The sequence below is a fragment of the Mustela erminea genome, chromosome 8 (assembly GCF_009829155.1).
Source record: "Mustela erminea isolate mMusErm1 chromosome 8, mMusErm1.Pri, whole genome shotgun sequence".
Classification (NCBI taxonomy): domain Eukaryota; kingdom Metazoa; phylum Chordata; class Mammalia; order Carnivora; family Mustelidae; genus Mustela; species Mustela erminea.
The window spans coordinates 100,649,435-100,659,171 of record NC_045621.1 but is presented as its reverse complement, the minus strand read 5'-3'; the positions used below and the strand labels follow the sequence as shown (position 1 = coordinate 100,659,171).

General features: G+C 40.7%; 1 long non-coding RNA gene across 1 annotated transcript in view; it reads left to right on the top strand.

The window, feature by feature from the left end:
- The first annotated feature begins 1,065 nt into the window (after window positions 1–1,065).
- Window positions 1,066–9,737, top strand: part of LOC116596789 — a 40,636-nt gene continuing 31,964 nt past the window's right edge. Inside the window, exon 1 of the long non-coding RNA XR_004288315.1 lies at window positions 1,066–1,313. This is a non-coding gene — a long non-coding RNA (uncharacterized LOC116596789). The remainder of the gene's footprint in view (window positions 1,314–9,737) is intronic.

The following is a 9,737-nucleotide window of genomic DNA, read 5'->3' as shown; positions in this document are numbered from 1 at the left end:
AATCTGCGCTATAAAAGCACTTGCTTTTCTCCCCAAGGGAAAGATTGCGTAGAACAATCCCTTTCTTTTACTGTTAACTTTCTTGCCCCACTGTCCTTTTATAAAAACATTCCACTTTGTATAACTCATCAATGTTGCCCTCTACATGTTAGATGGGTTGCTGCTCTACTCATGAATTATTTAATAAAGCCAATTAGATCTTTACATTTACTCCACTGAATTTTTCCTTTTAATAATACTAAATCAATCTATCAATCTATCTGGCCTACTGGTCCTGTTTCTCTGGAGAACCCTGACTAATATCTTGAGCCATATGGTCTTTGTCACAACTGATTTTTGTTTTGTTTTGTTTTTAAGATTTTTACTTATTTATTTGAGAGAGAGCACGAGCAGGGGAGGGGCAGAGGGAGAAGCAGACCACCCCCCACCGAACAAGGAGCCTGATGTGGGACTCGATCCCAGGACCCCGGGATCATGACCTGAGCCAAAGGCAGATAGATGCTTAACTGACTGAGCCACCCAGGCACCCCACCACTGTTGTATTCTGCCATAGCTCAAAAGCAGCTATAAACAGCATGTAAATAAATAACCATGACTGTGTTCTGATAAATCTTTATTTACATAATATAAGAAGTGGGCCAGACTTGGCCTGTGGGGTCCCAGGTGCAGACTCCTGCATGGTATTCCTCGCTCTGATGGGGAAGTAGGAGTAGAGCCTCTAGAGAAAAGGACTAAAGAACATCATCAGACAGAAAAGCAGCACACACAGAGGTAAGGTGTATAGCTCGGGCAGATTTCAGAAACACCTCCAATCCATGTGATATCCCACCTCATTTATAGTAGAGGATTAAGGAAAGTTTCCTCGAACATCTCCTCCACCTTCATCCGCATCTAAGTTATGAAAGTTCCAGTGGATTTCTGGAACCAAGTCAAAGCTCCCTCTCAGTTAATTCTTAGGGAAACAGCCTGCCCGTGAGGACTCCAGGGCACAACACAAATTTGAAATGGGGAGGATACGGTTAACTATCTGCCACGTGTGAGTTTCTCATTTCAGGATTACTCATGCTGTCATTTTTACCAAGGAAGATAGGTGAGCTCCAGGGAGCATCTTAATAGAACATGCAGTCAGGAATGGTGTTCCCAGGGTGAAGAAACAAGAGCCTCGCCAGGACCTTTGCAGAAAGTGAATGGTGTGTCACTTTTGTAATGAGAAAGGCCATATATCTACGCACAACGCATGAAAGCCTGTCAGCTGGGGAAGAAGGCATCCCCACCAGCCAGCGGCACAGCCCGGAATGAAAGGGCACATGGAGGTGAGCTGGTCACACTTGCCCCAGTGAACATGATGTGGGGGGAGAGCGAGGCTTTGAAAGCCATTGCCAAGAAGACATGGGAAGAAAATAGAGAAGGTAGATTTGGGGTTGTAGGTGAAGAGATTGTTGAGTGAGAACATGAGTGGCCAGGGGAACAGTGCACAGAGCAAAGGAAGTCAGGGCAGCGGAAGAAGCGAGCGCCTGCTGAGGAAGGAGACAAGCAGGGCCCGTTTTAGTAAAAAGGGGCTTGTGTGAGAGCCACAGGAGAGGGGCACGCAGACGGGGGACACAGAGGGAAAACAAGGGAAGGCAAGGACAGAGGGAAGGGACTCCTTTTCTCTCCATGCCCAGAAGAGAGTGTGCCCGAGGAGAGCCACACCAGGAGCAAATAACAGAAAATCTGATCTCAGAGGAAATGCAACAAAGATATCAAAGGCAGAAACATAAAGGGGAGTTCAAAGCAAGACTCCAAAGAATATTTCAGTTGACAGGAAAATGTAGCAAAGCATCACTGAGAGTAGGAACGCATCCAACGGCTGCAGGAACAAAGAACTGTGAAGGAGGAAGGGAAGGCTGGGAGACCGGAAGGGAAGGAGCATGTGCTACCCGGGTTCGTGAAGAACCAGAATCAGAGGTAAGTTTTGAAAGGTTCGAGGGAGACTTCTTTGTAATGCTGGGGAGGAATGATGAAAAGCTTAGCATCAACTTCAACTCCAGCACGGTTCTCTTGAAAAAAAAAAACAAACAACAACAACAACAACAACAACAAAAACAGATTCTCTTGAAACTGGTTCCAGTTCTCCAGCTGGGAGATGTGGCTGTATGTTTGAATTCAGCACTCGTGGTTCTGAACAGTAGTTTGGTCAGTGGGGTAGAGAGGAGTAAGTACGTATAGAACTGCAGAGCAAATGTGTGTCTATGACATACTGATAACATATACACGTGGATAGGTGTACGAAGGTGCTTGTGTAACATCACACAAATTTAGAGAATGAATTAGCAATCATGAGTACCTATTACTGAGTTCATTTACTGAAAGAATTAAACAGGACAGTGAGGTAAGGAACAACGCAGCAACGCATCAGAATCATTTTTTCTGTGGCTTAGATGCTCATTTGTGGACATTTACAGGTGGGTAATAAAGTCATAGCGGTGAGATGGATGATTTGCCATTGATGGGAGTAAGAAACTGGGCTGTAGGCGTTATGACTACATATTGCTGTTTCCCAAGGTAACGGAGTGTCCTTCTCTTTGGGGAACCATCACCACTGAACCTTCTCTTTGAACACATTTCTATTGTTTTTTTTCCACTGGCTACCAGCCTTCTTCATAGTCAGAATCTGAATTTATCCTACTGTTCCCAGTACCATCAGTTTTCTGTTTTGTTTTGTTTTGTTTCCATCTGTCACTGATCCATCCACATCACCTTACAGAGGAGAAAGCTTGAACCAATCCTGGGGAACAGAGAGCTGCTAGGATATAAGAGGATAGGGCAAGAGCAGCAACTGCTCTCCTAATTGGCATCTCATGTAAATATCACAGAAATTGACTCTCTCTTGATTCTATCCCCATAGCAACCTGGTGAGACACTGTTGCTATTTTGTCTTTCTTTGCTTTTGCTGTGGGATTACTGGACATTATCATTTAGTTTAAGAGATTACCTTCAGTTTAATACTTAGGAACAATGTAACATACGGGGGAGGCATTCTTTCTTCTCAATAATTTGGGTACTGGGTGATCAATATTCCAATCTTTTTTGATTGATAAAGTAATTTACATTTTAATGCAGACTTCTTCATACTGTACTTCTACAGCTTCCTACTTTTTCTATTTCTGTTCAGCACCATGCAGACCAAAAATGGCAAAGCCAGAGCATCATCATGGCTCTCTTTAACTTAAAGAAGAGCGGTCATCGAGACTGATTGATCTTGAAACTCATCTCATCAATGAAGTAGTAACTAAACCCCCAGAAGATGACCTTCCCTTAGAAATAAGATTGGAAAAATATTGTAAAGAATTTCTAATGTATGGCAAATGTATGACATAATGTAAGAATTGCAAATAATGCCTAATTTCTGTAACTAGAGACCTGCTAACATAAATCTTTCTAAGAAAATTATGGGGTATTGAACAGATGGCTTGTGGACAAATGGAAAACATTCATTCATTCATTCAATATTTGTTGAACACCTACATTGTACCAGAAACTTTGGATTAACAAAACCTTACAGGGCAGTGTTTTTTCCATGATCTTTCTTTTAGAAATAAAAGTAATTCATAACTACAATATATAATTCATAACTATATATTCTATATAGTATATAGAATATATTCTATATAATATATTCTATATAATTATATAATTCATAACTATAATTAAATGTAGGCTTCGGGCACAGAAATAAGATTGGAAAAATATTGTAAAGAATTTCTAATGTATGGCAAATGTATGACATAATGTAAGAATTGCAAATAATGCCTAATTTCTGTAACTAGAGACCTGCTAACATAAATCTTTCTAAGAAAATTATGGGGTATTGAACAGATGGCTTGTGGACAAATGGAAAACATTCATTCATTCATTCAATATTTGTTGAACACCTACATTGTACCAGAAACTTTGGATTAACAAAACCTTACAGGGCAGTGTTTTTTCCATGATCTTTCTTTTAGAAATAAAAGTAATTCATAACTACAATATATAATTCATAACTATATATTCTATATAGTATATAGAATATATTCTATATAATATATTCTATATAATTATATAATTCATAACTATAATTAAATGTAGGCTTTTTAAAGAGTATTATTATGTGAACACAGAGAGGAAGCAGCAGAAGGAAAAAAAAATCCCTCAGTATAGTTTAGAAGAATCTGCCCAAAGTTAAGTTCATGTTAAAACATTATGGTAACTATAATGTTTGCTCTTAGCCTTTGATAGAAAGTAGGTTTATCTAAGTAGCTCCTTAGATCACCTGTTTTGCAGTTTAAAAACGTCTATGTAATTGAAAACATCATCTAGAAAGTTTAAAAGTGTATTTCTTTTACAATTTTTATATGAATTTCACATCCCTAAGAGGAAACATTTTCATAATGTAATTTTTCAAGACTTTTTCCTCAGAGTCTAAACTGCTCCAAGTTCAAGACAATTTTCTCCCTAATCATATGAATATTTTATGTAAGTTTAATATTCCATTGTATTAAGATAAATCAAGCTTGCCTCAAAAATTTAACTTTGGGCAGATTCTTCTTTGGACAATTTATCTGATATATTCTCCTAATTCTGAGGGAATATACTTTTCTTAGGGTTCAGAATTTCATTGAATTCCTGCAAATAAAAATGCAAGCAACTCATTATTCTTGCCTATAGGGAAAGGAGTGAGCAGGGATAAATGAAATCCAAGGGTAATCCCTAAAACTCATTTTAATGATTACTTTCAACTCCTTTCTTAAAGCCTCCGTGGCAAGGCTCATGATGGGCAGGAAGAGTGGTTGCCTGTGTCTGTCTTCACCCCTCTTCCTGTTTCTGGTCACACTGTGTCTGGTGAAAGGGAAGCAAGGCAGGCATCACAAGAGTTAGAAAGGAAAACCTTGGGATGGAGCACAAATATAAATTAAATCAGTCCTTCCCACACCTTGTTCTACTTTTATCATATCCCTTCCCACACTGCATTAGAGTTGGTTATGTGGGTGTTCGCTTAGATCCATTGTCATTGATTCGTTAAGAAAATGTTTATTAAGTGTTTTCTGTGTGCAAAGTACCGGGAACCCTGAGAGAATAATGGAGATTGTGCCTTACATGAGCATCTTATTTTGGTACCTTTAAGATACCCTAATAAGGGGCGAGAGCTTTTCTGGGTTTCCTGGGTTGTGTCCAGTGAGCCTGCCCACTAGAGCAGAAACCATGCAGAATTCTCTTCAAGGCCCCGGGCATGCACTTTTTTTCATTCCAATGGGACTATGTTTGTCTGTGAGCAAAATTTGGTTTCCTAGTTATTATTTCTGTTGCCTTCCACTTTTGTGATAAAAGAGTACTGATGTGACGTTTTATTTTAAAAGTACGTGGGATTTGTTTTAATCAGATATGATAGGACACAGACATGGACATGATTGTCTTGAAGGTAGAAGAATTTTATACTCACAAATCCCTAGAAACAGGAGTTGTGCCATAGCACACTGGGCTACACAGGGAAGCACGAGGGTCAGTCAAGACGCAGAAGGAATGAGGGAAAAATGTGGGCATAGCTTTTATGTGGTTTCTATAGGAAGAATGGGCCAGGTAGGGAAAGTAGATTTAAGATTGGCTAGTTTGCATAATTTCAGTGTGCTGTGGGGGTTAGGAGTTGTCCCTATTTTTCTCATACCCGGCCCTGAGTGATTAGGACAGGGTAATAATGGCCTTGAGAGTGAGTCCCATGCAAAACGGTGACTAGTATGGGCTCTATATTGTTGGTTAACCCATAAAAGACACACTCCCAGGGAAATTGTCTCTATCTTTAGGAACAAGCTCACCTTGGAAGGGGCAGCAAGTCCCCAAGATTTGGAAGCATCAGAAAATTAAAAAAAAAATTCACGATTAATATACCCTTTTAGATATATGATGTCTATTTCTAAATTTTCTCATTACCATGAACTTTCACCTCTAGCCAGGTCCTAGCTTTGGATCTATGAGTAGATCATAGATTTCTGTGTCCCAACTCAGTTGATTTCTTCCTACAATGATACCTCTTCATGCCAAGATTTGTTTAATGGCTCATGCTAACTTAATCATGCCCACTGACTCAGTCACACCCACACCCACACACATACACATGCAAGTATCCCCAGCACAGTACTATTAGTAAAGCCAAAATCTGGGATTAGCTTAAATATCATTCAAGACTAATTGGTTAAATAACGTATGATACATCCATATGATGGAATTCAGCACAAAAACTTTTGGGGGCACCTGGGTGGCTCAGTGGGTTAAAGCCTCTGCCTTCAGCTCAGGTCATGATCCCAGGGTGCTGGGATTGAGCCCCACATCGGGCTCTCTGCTCAGCATGGAGCCTGCTTCCCTTCCTCTCTCTCTGCCTGCCTCTCTGCCTACTTGTGATCTCTGTCTGTCAAATAAATAAATAAAGTATTTAAAAAAAAAATTTGGACATGTGTTTATTAATATTTGAATTATCTAAAAATATCCACAATAATGATAAAAATAAAACCATATCTTCACTGTTCAAGCAATCTAGTGGGCCATTCCAAAAGGACCTTGAGTTTCGTCAGGACAAGACAGACTGAAAAACCAAGCCATGATGAGATAAATGAAAGGCAGAAAGCATACAGTGTTGCACACTCATTTACTTATTTGTGGTACTGTTACATGTTTATGTCCTACAAAAGGAGAAAAGTTAGTATATTCTATTTCATGTCATTCCTATCAAATAAGAATAGTATAAGGTGTGTGAATAATTGTTCATGAAACACTGCCAAGTATTTTCTGGATAGGAGAAAGCTATTTTTTTCTAGGTATGAATGATCATTGAACTCTCTGAATGAAAGCTTATATAGCTCATGATTAAATATGTTTCCATGGTTCTAGTTCAATATATTTCAAATCCTCTATTTCTTCTGCTACTCAAAAACTCCTGGTGCCTGATACCACAAGGTATTTTTTTAAAGATTTTTATTTAATATTTATTTGACAGACAGAGATCCCAAGTAGGCAGAGAGGCAGGCAGAGAGAGAGAAAGGAGGAAGCCAGCTCCCCACTAAGCGGAGAGCCCAATGCAGGACTCGATCCCAGGACCCTGAGATCATGACCTGAGCCAAAGGCAGAGGCTTAACCCACTGAGCTACCCAGGAACCCACCACAAGATATTTTTATATAGTGATAGGACCTCTCCCTGTGCCCCTTAGGTCATGACACAGTGAGCAGTTTGAATATTCTCCAAAGAGGTTCCTATGCTGTGGTGGCTAGCAACAGCCTAACTACACGTGGAAGCGGGTGTAGCCACATTAAAAATATCCCACTGAACTAAAAACTGAGTATTTTTTGAGTTCAGTGTCATGTTGAACACAAGTTAACATTTCCCACTGTCACTCAATTATCAAGTGTAAGTAGAGTCAGAGAAGAGGGGGAAAAAGCCAGAAGTTTTCATCAGTTACAATTATTTTACAAGCTATTTTGTAAAATTTCTAAAAACATAAGGCTAAGGAGTGCATTGCTTGAACCTCTCTCCTGGAAAAGGCTCATACAAAGGAAGGCCTTGAAGTTTCCATTTGTTCCTCCATGCCATTGACTGGGTGACATAGGAGGCACTAAGACAGCGATGAAATACAGAGACAAAATATGGTTTATACTAAGTAGAAGGAGTATGGATTTTCTGTTTTGTTATTCCATAGAACTCGGCAACTTCTCAAGTTCTACTCATTTTCTACTGCTGCATAACGACTTACCACAAGCTCGACAGGTTAAAACAACATAGATTTATCATTTCACAGTTAATGTTGGTCAGAAGTCCTCCACAGTTCATTTGGGTTCCCTGCTTAGGGTGTCACAAGCCAAATCAAGGCGTTGGTCAACTGGGCTCTTAGCTGGGGAGTCTGGGTATGAACTTGCTTCCAGGCTCATTCAGGTTGTTGGCAGAATCCAATAATCAGCAGCTATAGGTCTGAGGCCCCCTTTCCCTGCTCGCTCTCAGCCCTGGGTTCACTTTTCTCGTAAGGGCCTCCTGCATACCGTCTCACGTGACCTTCTCCAGCTTCAGACCAACAGCACGCAACGTTCTTGTTCTTCAAGTATCTCTGACTTCTTTCTCAGCTCCTTCTGTCCCCAGCCATAGGAAACTCCCAGATGTGAAGGGCTCTATGATTAAATCAGCAATTCCAAGATAATTTCCCTACCTCAGAGTCAAATAAGTCTCACAACTCATAATTATGTGATAGATATTTAATTATGTTCACTGGTTCTGGTGACTTGGGGAGGGTCATCTGTGGAAGATCACTGTGGAAATTCTGTCTGCTCTGTGTACTCAATAGAAAACAAATTTACTCTCCTTCCTGAACATGGAGTTTTCACCCTGTGCCGGGTATTTGCATTTATTATTTCATTTACTCTTTCAAGCAAGGCTATGAAGTTATGTTAACCAATAAGGAGTCAAAAATGTATATACTAGCTTCAGAAATGTAGAAGAAATGTACACTTTTTCTCCTTGAGCTGATCTAATCTTCTGGTACAACTAGATTATTTTAGTATAGGTGAGTAACCTTCGTGTGAACCAATAACTTGAAAATTCTCATGAGGTAACATTTTTCAGTATCTTTTTAAATTATTATTATGGTTGACACACCATGTGACATTCGTGTCAGGCATGTGACTTTTTAATAAAATGCACTTTGGGGTTCCCCTCTTCCCCCTTCTCCTTTCCACGATGTCAACCAATGTTCCAGGGGAGAGTGTAGCTTGAACTCATGGAGTTCAGTGCCTGGTTGTTCTGCTAACCAGGATTGCTGAAACCCCGAGCTCTGGTGATGCCTCTCCTTCACCTTTCCCGCCCTCACCCTCCCTCTCTTCTGTCTTCCCTCTGCTGTCCCTCCTTTCCTCAGCCTTCTCCACTCCGGACTTAGCCTGCTTAAGCCCTTGCCGGTATGGTAGAACACCCAGATTTGTGTAGTAGCTTCTGGGACATTGAGGCTCCCCTGACCTGACCAAATGCACCATCCACCATGGGAATATATAGCTTGAGGGAGCGAGACTGAGACAACACTGGACTGCCCACTGCCTTGAGCCCTGGGTCCCCTGTTGTTGCACAACCTGAGCCTGAAGAGGAAACAGAATCTTTCACTTCCATTTGCTCTCTGTTTGAAATACCTCAAGGTACCTTCAGGCTGGAAGGAAGGGGCTCTGCTTTCTGTCCATCATATCCACTTTCCGTATGGTCAGGCTTTAGTGGGGATTGGGAGTCTGAGAAATCAGGGCAGAGATTCTCGGCAGCAGTACTGTTGATATTTGGGCTAGATAATGCTCTGTTGTGGGGCTGTCCTGTGCCCTGTAGGATAATCAGCAGCATCCCGGGCCTCTTCACAGCAGATGCCAGCAGCCCAACATTTCGATCCTAGTTGTAAGAACTACATCTATCTCTAAGGCATGGCCAGATGTCCCCTGTGGGACTAAATCATCCCCATTTCAAAACCACTGTTTTAAAGGTAAAGGTAACTAAAATGAGTGGACAACACTTGTTAGCTCCTCCGCAGCAACGACATGTCCAACAGATGCTCTCATTCTTTCAAAAAGCATTTTCTGAATTGATATTAGTCCCAGGAACCTGAAATGTGGCCTCACAGCAAGGGTATGACATTATCTCTCCTTCATTCCCAAAGCCCAGTACAGGACCTGGCAGACAGTAGGGAGGAATGACAAACTTTTATGGAATGAAT